The sequence below is a fragment of the Erythrolamprus reginae genome, chromosome 2, assembly GCF_031021105.1.
Source record: "Erythrolamprus reginae isolate rEryReg1 chromosome 2, rEryReg1.hap1, whole genome shotgun sequence".
Lineage (NCBI taxonomy): Eukaryota > Metazoa > Chordata > Lepidosauria > Squamata > Dipsadidae > Erythrolamprus > Erythrolamprus reginae.
In genome coordinates, this window is record NC_091951.1 from 286,304,817 (window position 1) to 286,322,108 (window position 17,292).

The 17,292-nt window shown below is 38.5% G+C and overlaps 1 protein-coding gene and 1 long non-coding RNA gene across 2 annotated transcripts in view; one reads left to right on the top strand and one right to left on the bottom strand.

Annotated features, from left to right (window-relative positions):
* DIRAS2 (DIRAS family GTPase 2) overlaps window positions 1–699 on the bottom strand; it is a 35,063-nt gene extending 34,364 nt beyond the window's left edge. Inside the window, exon 1 of the mRNA XM_070736297.1 lies at window positions 661–699. The gene's annotated coding sequence lies outside the window, so the exon portion shown is untranslated. The remainder of the gene's footprint in view (window positions 1–660) is intronic.
* Window positions 1–7,686, top strand: part of LOC139158962 (uncharacterized) — a 61,617-nt gene extending 53,931 nt beyond the window's left edge. The window contains exons 2-3 of the long non-coding RNA XR_011557780.1: window positions 499–711; window positions 7,422–7,686. This is a non-coding gene — a long non-coding RNA (uncharacterized lncRNA). The remainder of the gene's footprint in view (window positions 1–498; window positions 712–7,421) is intronic.
* Window positions 7,687–17,292: the final 9,606 nt, after the last annotated feature.

Below are 17,292 nucleotides of genomic sequence, written 5' to 3' on the forward strand. Positions count from 1 at the left end.
GAATAAATAAACAAACAAACAAACAAACAAGCAAAAAACCCACCCTGTTTTGCCTCAGAGAATTTCAAAATAAAATACTGTACTGTGTGTCTATAACAGTGAGCTCATAATAGGGCAACTCTATCAATATCAAAATGCCACTTAAATAGTTGAGCTAGTTTCAAACTAGATTTTGATTTTCTTTCTCTCTTCCTTACTCCCATTCTTTTTCTTTCTCTTTTCCTTCCTCTCCTTTTTCTATCTGTTTCTCTCTCTTCCTCTCTTCCTCTCTCTCTCCTTCCCTCTCACTCTTTCCCTCTCGGCTTCTGGGCAGGTTTGGAAAACTCTGAGTTGATGATGATTTTTAAGTGAGCGATTGCTCACTGCTCAGCTTAGAGGGAACTATGGTGGGGGTGGAATCAGTTGTAAGATCCCTTTAAATGAAATGCAATCTGAAACAGTATGGTTCTCTTTTTACAGGAAGATAGCTTCTAACCAGCTATGTGCTTCTTTTTTCAGGAGGAGGAATCATTTGGTTGTTTTCTTTAAAGCTGAATTTAACCACCAGGCTTGAATAATATGCTTTCCCTCCATCCATCTTTATTCAACTTCGACCTAGTTTTGCATCAGGATGGGGAAGTCACAGGGAAATGTTTCCTTGAAAAATGGAACAAAAATAACCTGGTGGAAGAGTTGGAGAATCCTTCTGCAGAACATCCACTCAGACTTCTGGTAAGAGAACAAACTTTATAATGGCCAGTGACCAGTGCAACATCTGCTAGGAAATATCTGTGTTTCCCTTCCATCAGACAAGTAAAGGGCAGAAACGAGGATATTGGCCTCTGGCCAGTTTAACTATTCACACATGACCAATTCATGCTAAGCAAATGTGGACCTTGATGGGGGGAAAAAAACCCTATCAACTAACAAGTTTAAAGATAAATGTTGCAAAGCAATGGTTATTTTACTTAGGAAGCCTTAGGTTTTTTTAAAAAAAAAAACAGGTCAGTGACACAGCTTTTTTAAAAATAAACAGAGGTCAGTGACACAGCTTTTTTTTAAACAAACAGAGGTCAGTGACACGGCTTTTTAAAAAATCAGAGGTCAGTGACACAATATACGTGAGTACTCGGGAATCCACCTCAATGAAAAGGGTCCTTGTGGCTCTCAATGAAATTAAAGTTAAACTAATTTTAATATTTTAAATTATTTTTTAAAGAAGCTTCTTAAATATTTTAAAACCTCAGGAGGGCGCTAGACTTTTAGTAATGACAGGGCCTGAAAATATTCCTGTTCATCAAAATATGTTTTCCCCTCTAGGTCTTCTGAAATGAGAGCGATTCTATTTCTGGGGGCAAGAAAAATCCCTGTCATCCTTCAGTCAGGTCCAGCAGTGGGCTACTAGCCAGAATGCTAAATTGCGCTTGCCACCACGGCTCATAAGTGCTTGCAGGGCCAACACAATTTTGCTTCTGCACCTGTGGAGGTAGCAAAATCGCTCACAGAGCCATAGGCGCACCAGTGTTTTGGCAATATTTTTTTTGCTTCTGCACATGCCAAAACACGGGCGCACCTGCTGCTCCATGTGCAATTTTACTACCTCCACAGATGCAGAAGCAAAATCACCCTGGCCCCACAAGCATTTACGAGCCGCGGCAGCGAGCACAATTTAGCGTTCTGGCTAGTAGCCCACCGCTGAGTAGGTGTATAAGTTTACAATAGTTATAGAAGCAAGCATTTATTTACTGCATTCTCTTTTGCCATTTCAGCCTCCATTGCAAAGCCATAGTGCTTGAAGTGCTAATGAGCTTTTTAAAAAATTTTCATGGGGAAAGGAGGAAGAGCAAATGTGTTAAAAGTGAGCTATTTGTGGCACTTCTAAGAATATTTCCAGAGTGTTAAGAATATATAATTGTAAAAAATGCTAATAAGGGGTATGAAAACTGAAAAGAAGAAAAGGTAGCTTAGTTGTGATTAATGTAAGTTTCCAATTAATAATAATAATAATAATAATAATAATAATAATAATAATAATTTATTAGATTTGTATGCCGCCCCTCTCCGAAGACTCGGGGCGGCTCACAACAAGCGATAAAACAATATTGTACAGGCACAAATCTAATATTAAGAAAAAACTAAAAACCCTATCAATTTAAAAAACCAAACAACACATACATACCAAACATAAATTATAATAAGCCTGGGGGAAAGGTGTCTCAAATCCCCCATGCCTGGCGGTATAGATGGGTCTTAAGTAGTTTACGGAAGACAAGGAGGGTGGGAGCAGTTCTAATCTCCGGGGGGAGTTGATTCCAGATTAAGTTCCCAATTAACCAGCATCTCTGAACCTTCAGCACACTTCAGTGTAGATGGGATATCATAATTTGAGTTCATTTGTCTTTATAGATCAGTGGTTCCCAAAATGGGTGGTACCACCCCCTGAGAGGCTTTGGGATTACTTGGTACTAAGAGGCAAGGGTGGCAGCAGGGGGATGCTAAGAGGGGCCAAGGGGCGGCAGGTGGTTCATCATAGTGGCAGCGACAGCTAACTGGCCATGCCCCCAAACTGGTCCTGTCCCCATGCCGCTACCTATGTCCATCCAATCGGCCACTCGACACTTTTCCCGCCACTCTTTTCCTGCCACTTGAAACTTCCGGCCTACCCACCCCACCCCTGGCCTATGTTCCCCTTTGCCACACAGGCATTTGCCTCACCAATGCCTCGCCAATGCCCCGGTCACTGCTTATTCGCCCTGCTCCACCCAGTGTCTACTCTGCAGCTTGCCTGCCTGAAGCACTGAGCCCCTGATCTGCCTGCCAGATTAGCCTGCCTCCCTGTTCTTGGCACTGGCCGAATGACTGACCCACAGCCCCTGCCTCGTGGAGCAGGACTCTGTAAGGCTTGTTGCACCGTTACATGCATGAACTGCAAAACTGCCACAAGCTTCATACTATTGCAGCTGGTTTCCTCCTGCGGTTCATGCAACGGCACAAGCCTTGCAGAGTCCTGCTCCTTGAGGCAGTGGCGGTGATGTGACGAATCTCACAGAGACTCATTTCTGGCAGGTGGGACGTGCTGGGCTGAAAGAAGCACATCCTATTTAACCCTTGTAGCTCCATCGCATTCCTCGGTGTTGTGTCCAGAGAAGCCCATTATAAAAGAAAACGTCTCTCAATCAAACTTCTTCTCAAACTCGTAAGATGTTTTCTTTTAGAACAGGCTGCCCTGGACACAACACTGAGGAATGATAGATGGATGGATGGATGGATGGATGGATGGATGGATGGATGGATGGAAGGAAGGAAGGAAGATGGTAGGAAGGAAGACAGACAGACAGAATGAAAGATAATAGGAAGGATGGAAGACAGAAAGCAAAAAAAGATGGTAGGTAGCAAGGAAGACAGACAGAAAGAAAGAAAGAAAAAAGATGGTAGGTATGAAGGAAGGAAGACAGAAGGAAATAAAAAGAAAGAAGGGGAAGTGGGGGAGGGAAGAAAGAAAGAATGAATATAAGACCAAATTGAGCCCAAAATAAAATAAAGCTTACAAATTTCATGGCCAAAAGATGATTTGAAAATAGGCTCAGAAGTTTCACCATTCAGCCTCTCTTCTCATTTGACAGCTCAATCCAACTGCTCCAACTATATCAGAGTGTGGGAAGTCAGTGGACATAGGATTCATTATGGAAGAGGAAAAATTGTTGTCTCTGTTGAAAGGATGAGTGATGTTAATGTTACTTAGATAGCTAGAAGCAGTTAAGTGACAAGCTGACTTCATTTCCTTCCATTTGTCATGACTCAAACCTAGGGAAGGAGAAATTTATGCAATCTGGGATAATATTTTACCAATTTAATTTAATACTTTGTTATACAGTTGTATCTCTACTTATGAACTTAATTCGTTCCGTGACTAGGTTCTTGAGTAGAAAAATTTGTAAGAAGAAGCAATCTTTCCCATAGGAATCAATATAAAAGCAAATAATGTGTTTGATTGGGGAAACCACAAGGAGGGTGGAGGCCTTGTTTCCTCTGAGGAGATTCCTAGAGAGGCCCCACCGAGGCTTCTCCCCACCTTTTCCGGCCCTGTTTCCTCCCAGGAGATCCTTAGAGAGGCCCCATGGAGGCTTCTCTCTGCCTTTTCCAGTTACAGTTGTGGAGGCTCGGGTTTGTTAGTGGAAAATGGTTCTTGAGAAGAGGCAAAAAAATCTTGAACACCCAGTTCTTATCTAGAAAAGTTCTTAAGTAGAGGCGTTTGTAGGTAGAGGTACTACCTACAATCTATCTTCCTTTTTTTAACCTCAGAACCGCTGAGCTCTGATTGCCAATGTGGCAAATAATTCAGTAACAACTTTTCCACAATATACATACATCATAATTCCTAGTTTTAAATTATCACAATGATTCTTTTGAAGGATGTGTATTCAGGCAGGCAACAAACAGGTTGATGTGTTGCAATTTCTTATGAATTCTTGTGAACTTTACCATCTTTTTTAAATCGTTAAAAGTAACCTAAACAGGGGTGGTGCCCAAAACTACACATGGAAGAGCAAGCAGATGTTTCTGGTTCAAGTAACTTGCTGGTTAGTATGCATGGATGAAACTTCCTTTTGCAGAAAAATATTTCAATGCTATTTATAACTATTTGTATTGAAGCTTCATGTCACTTGGGATGCAGATGTAAAAAAGAGTTTGTTTTCTTAGAAATAAAAAATAGAGGTATTGCATACAGCACAACTTGAACTTAAATTATTATTGCAAATTCAAAATCATTTCTTAACGCTACATAAAAAAATCTAATAAGGCAGAAAGATCAGGTTACTAAAAGGGCACTTTTACTTGATTTTGATGTCACTAGAAGATTCTTCTTCTTCTTCTCTTTTTCCTCCTCCTCCTCCTCCTCCCCTTCCACCTCATCCAGTCTCAGTTAAAATCATTGAGGACTGCCTATATTCAATTCCCATGCCATCCAATTAACTTTGGTTTTCCTTTACATATACAATTGACTTCTATATAAAAAGTAGCCAGCATATTTTATGCATAACATTTTACTAACTTTCATCCACATTTATTCCTTGCAACAAAACATATATTACCCAATATATTTTGGCACATATTAAACACTCTTTATATTTTCACCCTTTTCAACATTATATTAAGGTACAAACATTCATCTATTTACAATAGATTTTTCTTCCTAATATATAACTGGTAATCTTTCACTCCATTTTCACTGTCAAATAAAATCGCTTTAATCTTTGTCACATTAATTTCCAGATCCATGCTCCGGATTGCATTATCTTCTATAATCTATCTAACACTGACTGCAAATCATGTTTTCAGGCAAACAGTAAACAGCTCTGCGTACAAAAAATACACACATTTAGGAAGTATATGAATGAAGTTCATGCCCATTTTCAGGTTTACATGGTTTACTTCTCTTTCTTAACAGAATAATAGAGTTGGAAGGCACCTTGAAGTTCTTCTAATCCAACCCCCTGCTCAAGAAGGAAACTTAGATCAGTGATGGCGTACCTTTTTTTCCTCGAGTGCCAAAAAAGCGTGAGTGTGCGCTATTGCACATATGTGAGTACCTACATCCATAATTCAATGCCTCGGGAGGGCAAAAATAGCATCCCACGCCACCTGGAGGCCCTCTGGAGGCCAGAAATGGCCTGTTTCCCAACTTCTGGTGGGCCCAGTAGGTTTGTGTTTCACCCTCCTCAGGCTCCAAGGGTTTCCCTGGAGCCAGGGGAGGGTAAAAACACCCTCCCCCATCCCCCCGGAGGCTCTCTGGAAGCCAAAAATGCCCTTCCAGAGCATCTGTGCAAGCCAAAATTCAGCTGGCCAGCATACACATGCATATTGGAGCTGCGCTATGACAATGGCTCACCTGCCAGCAGATATGGCTCCGTGTGCCACCTGTGGCACCCCTGCCATAGGTTCGACATCACTGGCCTAGACCATTTCAGACAAACAGTTGTCCAATCTCTTCTTTAAAACTTCCAATGTTGGAACATCCACAATTTCTGGAGGCAAGTCATTCAGTGTTGGGCTGCCCCCGGAACGCCTTGGATTGTTAATCCATTAGCAGACACGCCGATGCGTGTGCATCTGCATGCCCCTGCCATGCCCCTGCACAAGAATGCTTCCATGCATGTATGGAAGGAAAGAAATTGGCAAAAATCAGCTATTTTTGGAGATTTTTGGCCTATTTTTGCTTCTGTGCATGCGCAGAAGCAAAGAAATCGCCAAAATCTCATGCATGTGAACATCCTCGCATAAGATTTTGGCAATTTTTATTTATTTTTTTGCTTCTGCGCATTCGCAAAAGCAAATCTTGATTCCTGCATTGTTCATGGGTTAGGATAGATTACCTCTAAAGTTTTCATTTTGTGATTCTGTAACTATTGCCTTCAACCCACCAACTAAAAGGCACGTGCACTTTCCTTATAATACCTCCAACATATTTGACATCCCACATATTTGGTTGCATCCGATTTAATTTCTACTTGGAAATGTTTCTAACTGTTGCCTTGAAACAGAAAAAAATTAAATTCTAGCTTTTGGACTTGCTGATTAGATATATTTGTTGTTAAAGAAATAGCAAGTATATACTAAGCATGTAAAACTAAAAAGTAAAAAAAAATCTTCCCTGATCATTTTCTAATTGAAAGTCTATCAAAAATATAAGTTTTTATTTTGATTGAATATTGATTGTTAAAATCCTTTGCATCTCTGTAGAAGCTCCATCATCTTCTCATTCACTTCTTTAATTTCTACATTCCACATCTTTCCCTGTCTGTCATCTCCCATTCGTTTCTAGGTTCATAACTTTGCAGTACACAGCTGGTATTCATGACATTCATTAGTCATGTAAGAAAGCCTGACGGAAACAAAATAAATAGGATTCGCTTCATCATCTAGATATTGCTCAGTACATCTTAAAGTGGTGTTTCAAGCTATTTTATTTAACCTGTTCTTTGCTAATTCTAAATGAGCACCATCTGAGTCCTGGAATTTTCTTCATGCGCATCTTGTACATAGAAGTTTCCCTAGCAACCAGTGGCCCCATGATTGACAGGCCAGCTTTCCAAACACATTTCATCTTAATGAACCACCATTTTATAGTCCTCTTACTTGTGCTTGCCTTAAATAATTCTTGTGTGTCCTACTCAATTTCAAAGCTGGTGAACATTTTGTAAGAGATGGCTATCATTGGCTATTTTCAGTATATGCCATGCACTTAGCCATAGACTTAAAATGTTGGTATTAGATTCCTAGCAACAAGGATAAAGGCTAGAATATGCTGTCTGAATCAACTGCGTTGGCAGAGACAGAAAGGCAAAAAGCAGTTTCATTAATTGCTGCCTCTTCCTCATCCTATGAGTAACATAATATCTCAAAATACATCAAATGTGTTGTCTCTTCTCCATTTGCTACAGCTTCACTGTTGTGGTTAGCTCTGGCCCAGCTCCTGCCTCAAGGACTGTGGATGTGGGGGAGACATCCACATGCTGCAGGCCTGTTTTGGCCACGGTGGAATCTGCTGATGAAGGCTCCTCTGACCAAGAAGGCATGAGTGACAGGGAGGAGGAGAGTGTGGCAGACAGCTCAGAAGGAGATCAATTATCTAGCTCCTCCTTGGATTCAGAACAAGAGTTAATGATACAGCCACGCATGCGGAGAGCGATGCATAGGCAACAACAACTGAGAGATTATTATCAAAGAAAATGAGGCCACCTGTGGTTGGGTGGGGCTGTGGTAATTAGTGAGGCTGCTATAAATAGCAGCCTGTGGGTTTGGCCATTGTGGAGGATTATCTGATGGTTGTGTTTCGTGTCTGCTTTGCTGACTTTGACCTTTTGTGTGCTGATTTTTCCCCCGCTTTGAAACTAAACCAGAGCAAATTGTGTTTCACTTTGTGAAAGAAGAACTGTGAATTACCTCACAGCTGCAAGCTAAGTATCACAGAACTGATAAGGGACTTGTACAAATTACCAGTTTGTTTGGAGACAAGTGCTCTTTGCTATACCAAAAGAGGGCTTAGTTTAAGTGAATTTTCATTATAAAGAACCTTGTTTTGAATTTTCAAACGCGTGTGTGTCTGAAATTTGTACCTGTGAATTTTTGGGAGGAGTCTACCAGAGAGCCCGACAGAACATTCACAAATGTGCCTAACATGCTCAAATCTATTTTGTTAGTGCTGTTATGTGTTTCCTTACATAAAATCCTTTTGGATATCTCTGAAAATTATATCAATATGCCAAAATTGAGGAGAAAGTGGATTTTTCTTGATTGGAAAGTAATGACTAGGAAGTATTATTTCTGATTTTCCTAGAATATATTTCATAGGTTTGGCTGGAAGAATAAGGGGGAAATGTGCAATATCTATGAAATCATAGTTAACAATAAAAAGATAAACACTGGCTTCAGGGATGGGTATTTTGACAAGATGCTCACTGTTTGCCATTCCTTCTGCCTTTTCCAGCTGTTATATCTTTGGTCATCTGTTCAGAAATGCAATAATACCAGAGCACTTCACTATTGATAATCCTCCAACAGTTTGCAAAAGTAGTACAATGTGAGGCCAAGAGAACACCATGATACTAAATACACCAATACAAACAAGAAATTCAATAAAAAGCACAATTTCAATTGGAAGGGAGCAGATAAATAAGTATTTTCTGTAGGATTTTTTAAAAAAAGTTTTTTATAAGGCAGAAAAAGAAAGAAAATAATGAAATACAATTTAGAAACTATAAAAATTAGCATATAGAAAGCAAAAAATAATACTGAATTAGAACGACTACAAAGAAAATAGTTTGTCTGTTCAGAACTTTACTATTAAAACTAAATAAGAAAATGATAAAAACACCCCAGATTAGAGTTTTAAATCAAAATAATTTGCAAGAATTTCTAAATAAATAAACTGAAGCAGTAGCCTATGGCCAATCAGATATCTAACAAACTAGATACTGGATAGGTTTTTAAACCTGATGTTACAATATATTTCAGAAAAAAACACCTGGCCCTGGAGAGTTATTCAGTTTTGGCTTTTAAGTTGCTTCATTTTAAAAAAATCTTCAGAAATTGCCGGTTTCCAGTCACAATTCAAAGTGTTGGTTATGACCTATAAAGCCCTTCATGGCATCGGACCAGAATATCTTCGGGACCGCCTTCTGCCGCACGAATCCCAGCGACCAGTTAGGTCCCACAGAGTTGGCCTTCTCCAGGTCCCGTCGACTAAACAATGTCATCTGGCGGGACCCAGGGTAAGAGCTTTCTCTGTGGCGGCCCCGACCCTCTGGAACCAACTCCCCCCAGATATCAGAGTTGCCCCCACCCTCCTTGCCTTTGGTAAGCTCCTCAAAACCCACTTCTGTCGTCAGGCATGGAGGAATTGAAATTTTCCCTTCCCCCTAGGCTTATAGAATTTATACATGGTATGTTTGTATGTATGATTGGTTCTTTAAATTGGGTTTTTAAAGATTATTTTTAATATTAGATTTGTTTACATTGTCTTTTTATTGTTGTTAGCCGCCCCGAGTCTGCGGAGAGGAGTGGCATACAAATCTGATAAATAAATAAATAAATAAATAAATAAATAAATAAATAAATAAAATTGACATATTAAATAATTATTTTGGCTGATCTCTACATTTTATTATGAAAATACTCTTCACTCTTTTCCAAACCTGATATTTGTTTACATACTGTATATATTTGGGAATTAATAGTAAACCAACTGCTTTTTTTAAAAAAGTTGGAAATATATTTCTTGATGTCTACAATGGAAGGTTTTTTTCTCTTGTTCTATTCCAGTTGATAGGCTCGTCTGGTTTAATACCATTTTTGAAATAATTTTTGCTTAGCAAAATTCTAAATCATTTAGATCATTAAAATTAATCACCAGAATTACATAAAACATAAGAAAGAACAAGTTGTATGACTTCTTTTTTAACTGCATAGCTTGAAATATTAATAACTAAATTATAAGACTTCTTAAGCTTTATTGTTCAAAAGTTAATCACATTGACAAACAAACTTTCAAGGCTGAACTGAACAACCCAGAATGTTCCAAATCTTTAGAAATGCTTTGTCCATTCTGAAATAGCTGTGCAATGATTGCCCAACTTACACCAACCAATTAAAAATATGGTAAGCACCATAAGCACTGCCCCTTATAGTTGGTTTAGGCAGTGGAGTAAAATCTTCAAGGACTCCTTTACCTTTTCTGTCATTTCAAAAACAGCCATTAAATAATTGGAAGTAATTATTCTTCAGTGGGGAAAAAAGCAATAAGAAACTACTAAGGCAGTTTTGGATACTCACAAAATAAATGAATTGGGTATTTCTGCTAATAATAAGTTCAGATGGAAAAGAAAAAAAATTCAACATATGAATGAAAAGCATCAACAAATAATTATTGGGACAATATGTGTTCTGTCTGGGTCACTCCAGAAGCCAATACCAACCCAAAAAGAGAATCCAGACACACTGGTAAAAGGCAAAGGCAGTTTATATAATTCAAGGAAAACACAGGTAACAGAAAATGTCCTTACAAACAGGAAAAACGCTGGAACTTCAAATATATACACGAAGGGAATAGTCCATGAAGCAATACCAGATTCTTGCTGCCAAGACGAAGCTGTAGATGGCAAACAGACGCCTCCCACGAGTCTTCCAGACTGCGAGGCCACAAGCCAAGATCAGAGACGCTGAGAATCAAAACAGGTCACCGCAACTCCAATTGATAACACTCCACATGGCTTCAAGGCCTTGCCTGCCTTTTAAACCCTGCTGATGAGGACCACACCCAAACCCAGCTGTTTCTAATTCAATGGTGAAAATATTTCTTTAACTGCTCCTTTCGTTGCTCTGAACGTCTCTGTCTCATGTCAATGACAGCTTGTGCGTCATCACCTAATGACTCCAAGCTACTGGCTGGGGAGAGCCCCCCCCCCCGGGGGCTCTCATGCTGTTCTCCTTCATCCCATTCCTGACTCTCCTCTCCCCCGTCCAACTGTTCAGCCCCCTCCTCTGCACTGTCATCCTCCTCCGGGCATGGAGCCAGCAGAGACACAGCTGGTCCCTGAGCAGCCTCAGGCTGAATCACAACAATATGATTAGCAGAAAGTTGGGGTCACATATTTAAATTGTGGTAACATATAATTCCAATGCAGGTGTGTTGCTCTAGGATACATTGTACGACCTTTGGCACCACAATCATTGGGACATGATACTTTCTTATACAAAGTGGAGTAGAATAAATTTTATTTGCCAAGTATTGCAATGACCACTATATCATCCCAAAGAAATATGGCATCCCTCTATCAGCCAAAAAAAAAAGTCTATTGCTGAAATCTTCTTAAATAAAATTGTTGTCTTCAGATTAATTAATTAATTCAAATTCTATGCTGCCTAATCCCAAAGGACTCAGGGCAGCTTACAACGGTGGTACAACTATAAGAATAAATGCAAAACAGTAAAAGAATTCGAATAGTTACCTGAGGTTAAAAACATAACAAACTAAAAATCCCATAAGAAAGTTATTATAAAAAGAAAAAACACATTCATACACATACACACCATTCTTACAGTTGGCCATCAAGCTGTGAATTTATGGCCCCCAGGCCTGTCGGCAAATCCAGGTCTTCATAGCTTTGTGAAAGGTTAGCAGGGTGGGAGCAGTACAGATATCGGGGGGAAGTTGGTTTCCATAGAGCTGGGGCGGCCACAGAGAAGTCTCTCCCCCGTGGCCCCGCCAACCTGCATTGCTTAGTCGACGGGACCCGGAGGATGCCAACTCTGAGCTCTTATTGGTCTCTGAAAGCTAATTGAAATTGATATCTTGATTAATTGAATGCAATTGATGTCTTCAGAATAAAGTCAAATGCTTTGTAGATCCTGTATTATTATTGCTACTATTATTATTTCCTCAATTAAATCCAGTGTAGAAAATAAGCCTTTTCACTAAGCATTATGGACCAAAATATTGATCCAGAGTGAGTTTTTAGACATATGTCTATAAAGTGACATTAGTGTTCCCAGTATGAATCATAATTATGTTTTATATTTTTTTGTAGTTCAATTCATTTTAATATATCAGCAGCAGGCTAAACATTGAAAGCATGCTCAGATAAATAGGCATATTTATCTGCTCTTCATCTTTTTTAAAATCAATTCTCTGATATGGGTTAACAGTAAGATCAATTTGTAATGGCCAGTTCTTGTGTACAAAGGTAGATTTACATAAAATGAAATATGTTATTATTCATTTATTAACTGCATTACCAACAAAGAGAAAGCAAAAAAAGTGAAAATTGCAATTACTGGTTTTGTCAGTTAAATTATCTCTCAAAAACTGGATCTGATGGGCAAAGTGTCATCACTGAACAGAATGACAAAGTGATGAATGCTAAATTTGGGACATGAAAAATTAACACTTTTATAAAGAGTGCCTTTTTTTGGAAATGCATAGATGTGGACAGTGTAGAGCTTGTGGCTGTTGAGAAGTCACGTACAAATATATTAATAACAACCAGTCTAAGTATTTCCTTCACAAACCACTTTGGGTTTTATTTTTACAAAAAGATAGTCATGTGTTTAAGTGTGAGAAAAAGGCAGTCGGTTTCCCCTTCTTAAAAGCCATGAAAATAATGTTTGCAATTTATATGTGATAGGACAGTGATGGTGAACCTTTTTTTCCTCGGGTGCTGAAATGGTCCCCATATCCATATTCAATGCCCCCTACACTGCATTTTTATCATCCTTTTATATCCAGAAGTCAGGCTCTGGGTTAAATGGTACTCCAGACAAAAAATGAGAAGAGTATCTTGTTTTTAGACATGATAACAGCTGTCTAGCAAGGTGAGTAATGAGCTATTTTTACATCATCAGCAATTTAATTTCTTACATGGTAAAAATGCAAAAGACCTTCGTGTTGGGATTGGTTCTGGACCAAATCTTTCTTGTGGGACAGAAACCTCAATCAGCACCCCCCTCCCCTTGTATCTCCTTCAAAAGTATCCCCCCTGTGCTCGGCCTCCTTCTTTCCTTTCCTTTCCTTCTCTTTCCTGTTCTTTTCTCTTCTTTTCCCTTCTCTCCTTCTTTTCTTTCCTTTTCTTCCTTTCCGTCTTCTTTCCTCTTCCTTTCCTTTTTTTTCCTCTTCTTTCCCTGCATCTTCTTTCCTTTCCTCCTTTCCTCCTTTTCTTTCTTCCTTTCTTATCTCTATCTCCCTTCCTTTATTCTTTCTCTTCTATTCTTTTCGGCAGAGGGAGAAGAAAGTGCCTGGTTTTCCTGCTGGCCCTTCAGCTCCAGAAATGGGCATTTTCTTAGTGCTGTCCCAAAAGATAGAATATTTCTTAATGCAAATGCAAATAAAAAACCATAGTTATTCCTCTTAAAACCATTCAATAATAAAAAGAAATGAAGCCATAATGTTGTTCTAAATTCCTGCAATGTATTGTGCCATCTGCTGGAAACAAGAACAAATCCAACAGAGAATTTCAGTGTCCACTAGAGGAATCTAAAAATCCCAAAAATTACATTGGAACCTACTAATAATGTTAATTGTGCATTTTTAGCTATCGAAAAATAAGTATTTCTGTAGTGCACGAAAATATCTCTACAAGATCTTAATTGGCTTATTATCTTTATCCAAGCTAATTATAATTTCCATAAGGTAGATATGTAGCAGAATTCTAGATCTGGTATCAAACAGCTTTTCTTGAGATGATGCCTACAGATTGTAACACTTCCACTGAATAGTACACCATTCACTATTCAGAGAGAAAATATAATGATATCCTATACCAATTGCATGCAATTCTTATAATTACTGGTGGATTGTTCATGAAATAAAAAGTGATAATTAAGGACAAAGCTTCATTTTATTTAAAGAAGCAAATAACATTTTCATTACATGTAAATTTCACAGGACCCTATAAAAATATAGGTTCAGAGTCCAATCCATCCTGTAACAAGGAATCTGAATTTATACTTGAACAGGAAAAAATGCTCTTGTGATTTTAATAGCAGTGTGATCTACAGTGTGATTATCGAAACTGACAACACTTATAAACCAAGTTGTTATTATTATTTTTTTTACCAACAACAAAAATAACCTCCAAATGCTGTTTGAAAATTTGCAAGTACTGGTACTTTTGGTCCTCTCTGCAGGTGCTTTAATGCTGCCAAAATCAAAGATACCATTGAGCGTCATCCTTTTTATATTTCGTAGCATTTTAAATTGATATAATTTTAAAAGATGTTTTTAGCATTTGTTATCCATTGACACATTAATTGCAATTTAAATAGGATGGTGAGTGTGTTACACATTGGCAATAAATAATATGGAAATCAATATGATTGAATTCATTAGATCTTGTTTCCTGGGGGAAATTTTGGCATGATGCCATCTATTGAAGGGGAAATTACAATTTTCTTGACTGCAACAATAATAATACCCTATTTATTGAATAAAAATTGATTTTGGCAGGCATTCCGCAATAATGTTCAATTCTTCAGTACAATAAGTAAAATGAATCCCTTTGATTATAGAGGGAAGCTAGCTTTTTATATTTAAGATGAAAATGACACCACTTTCAAATCAAACATATTGCTGAATGATTTCATGGCCTTATTCACTAGTTTTTTTGACAAGAGAAATTCTTTCACTAGTTTTTTTTCAGCTTCCCAATCTGGACTACTTACAGCACTCGGATTTTTTGCTAAGGACTAATATAATTCTGCCCTGCCAATCTTTTTGAAATGAGCTAAATGCCTAAATAATTAGAATATGTAACATTGATTTAAAATACTGTTCAGCTTCAGAACAGCTATTTCATTGTTAACATCATCTCTTTCTCATAGTTTTGCTCTAGGGTTTTTACCCACAGCTGTTTCATTAATCTACTTTTATCTGGATGGTACTAAATATAATCAGCAATTGGTTTGTCTAAAAATTACAACATGCAGGCATTACTGAATACTATTCAAAGTGACATCATTTGCAATATTACTTTCAACTTTACAAACCTATTTGAGTTTAGTTATGAATTTTTATAATCTAAATTACAGTAACCAATTAACATACTTCCAGATACCCTTATTTCCGAATGCCATAACTCTTGCTAAATAAATAATTCCCTCAACACTGTCAAAGTATTTACTAAGTCTGCACTACTATTACTACTAGTTTTTTCCTCATCATTCCTATCATCCATTTCCTCCAACTTATGACTGTACGACTGTAACTTACTTACTTACTTACTTACTTACTTAATTACTTACTTACTTACTTACTTACTTACTTACTTACTTACTTACTTACTTACTTACTTACTTACTATTTATTGGATTTGTATGCCACCCCTCTTCGCAGACTCGGGGCGGCTAACAACAGCAATAAAATAGTATATAACAAAATTCAATACTAAAAACAGTTAAAAACCCATTATATAAAAACCAATCATACATACAGACATACCATGCATAAAATTGTAAAGGCCTAGGGGGAAGTGTATCTCAGTTCCCCCATGCCTGGCAGCAGAGGTGGGTTTTAAGCAGCTTTTGAAAGGCAAGGAGGGTGGGGGCAATTCTAATCTCTGGGGGAAGTTGGTTCCAGAGGGCCGGGGCCGCCACAGAGAAGGCTCTTCCTCTGGGTCCCGCCAAGCGACATTGTTTTGTTGACGGGACCCGGAGAAGACCCATTCTGTGGGACCTAACTGGTCGCTGGGATTCGTGCAGCAGAAGGCGGTCCCTGAGGTAATCTGGTCCGGTGCCATGAAGGGCTTTATAGGTCATAACCAACACTTTGAATTGTGACCGGAAACTGATCGGCAACCAATGCAGACTGCGGAGTGTTGGTATAACATGGGCATATTTGTGGAAACCCATGATTGCTCTTGCAGCTGCATTCTGCATGATCTGAAGTTTCCGAACACTTTTGAAAGGTAGCCCCATGTAGAGAGCGTTACAGTAGTCGATCCTCGAGGTGATGAGGGCATGAGTGACTGTGAGCAGTGACTTCTGGTCCAAATAGTGTCGCAACTGGTGCACCAGGCGAACCTGGGCGAACGCCCCCCTCGCCACAGCTGAAAGGTGTTTCTCTAATGTGAGCTGTGGATCGAGAACTTGTTGCTTGTATTCTTAAGATTTTTATTAATATTGTTTCTTCATTGCTTATTTGACCCCTATGACAATCATTAAATGTTACACCTCATGATTCTTGACAAATGTATCTTTTATCTCTTATGTACACTGAGACCATATGCACCAAGGACAAATTCCTTGTGTGTGCAATCACACGGCCAATAAAGAATTCTAGTCTAAAGAATTCTATTCTATTCATTTTAGGCATGACTTTAGAGTAACAGCCAATTTTTACAATTCAGGACATCTGGTAAGGTAAATGCATTTAGAGAACTATATGATATGAGTTTAATAGATCAAAAAGTTGGAGAGATACTAGTATTTCATTATTTATTATTTTATTTTTATTTAATTTGACTTCTATGCCGCCCAATCCCGAAGGACTCACAGCAGCTTACAACAATATAAATACAAAACCACCCTAACGTTACTTACTTTATATAAGACAACTAGTTTAACTTTTCATATATCTGGTGAGACATCCATCACTCATTATAACGGATGTCCTAAGAAGCGAAGGTAATATAGATACTCTTCATATCACAGGCTATCACCTTGCATTTCCTATCTCAGTTCTTCCTCCCCCTGATTGATGGATAAATTTGGTCTATTTGGGCTCAGTTCTCATCAGGATGTCAACCAAGAAGGGAGTGCATTAGAAAGTGAAAGAATGAGGTGGTTGTTTATCTGATAAAATTTTCTGTATTGGCTTGCCCATTTTAAATTTAAACTGAATGTTCAGCAGCCTGCCCGCCCTTTTAACCTTCCAAAAAGTGCTCAAGACTCAGCCTTTCCCTTAAATGCTGGGATATCATGAAATTGATGAGATGAACTTGTTGAGGGCTGCACAAGGACCCAAGAATGACACCAAAAGTTACTCAGAGTAGTTTCTTTATTGTTTCTTGGGAATCTTTCCAGACCAAAACACAAATCTGGCTAAGCATTAGATATAACTTGTGAAAAGTTAGGGAGGATCCACCCTGGCTCTCTTCCCACATACCAAGGATTCCAGGCTAATCTGCTTCTTATCTCCTTGGCTTCTGAGACTCTGAAACGCCTTCCACCCATTTAGCTATTTTGTTCGTAATATTTTTGTTGGTAAATAGATGTTGTTTTATTTTTGGTGGTGAGTTGCCCAGGGTTTAGAGTAGAAGGTGT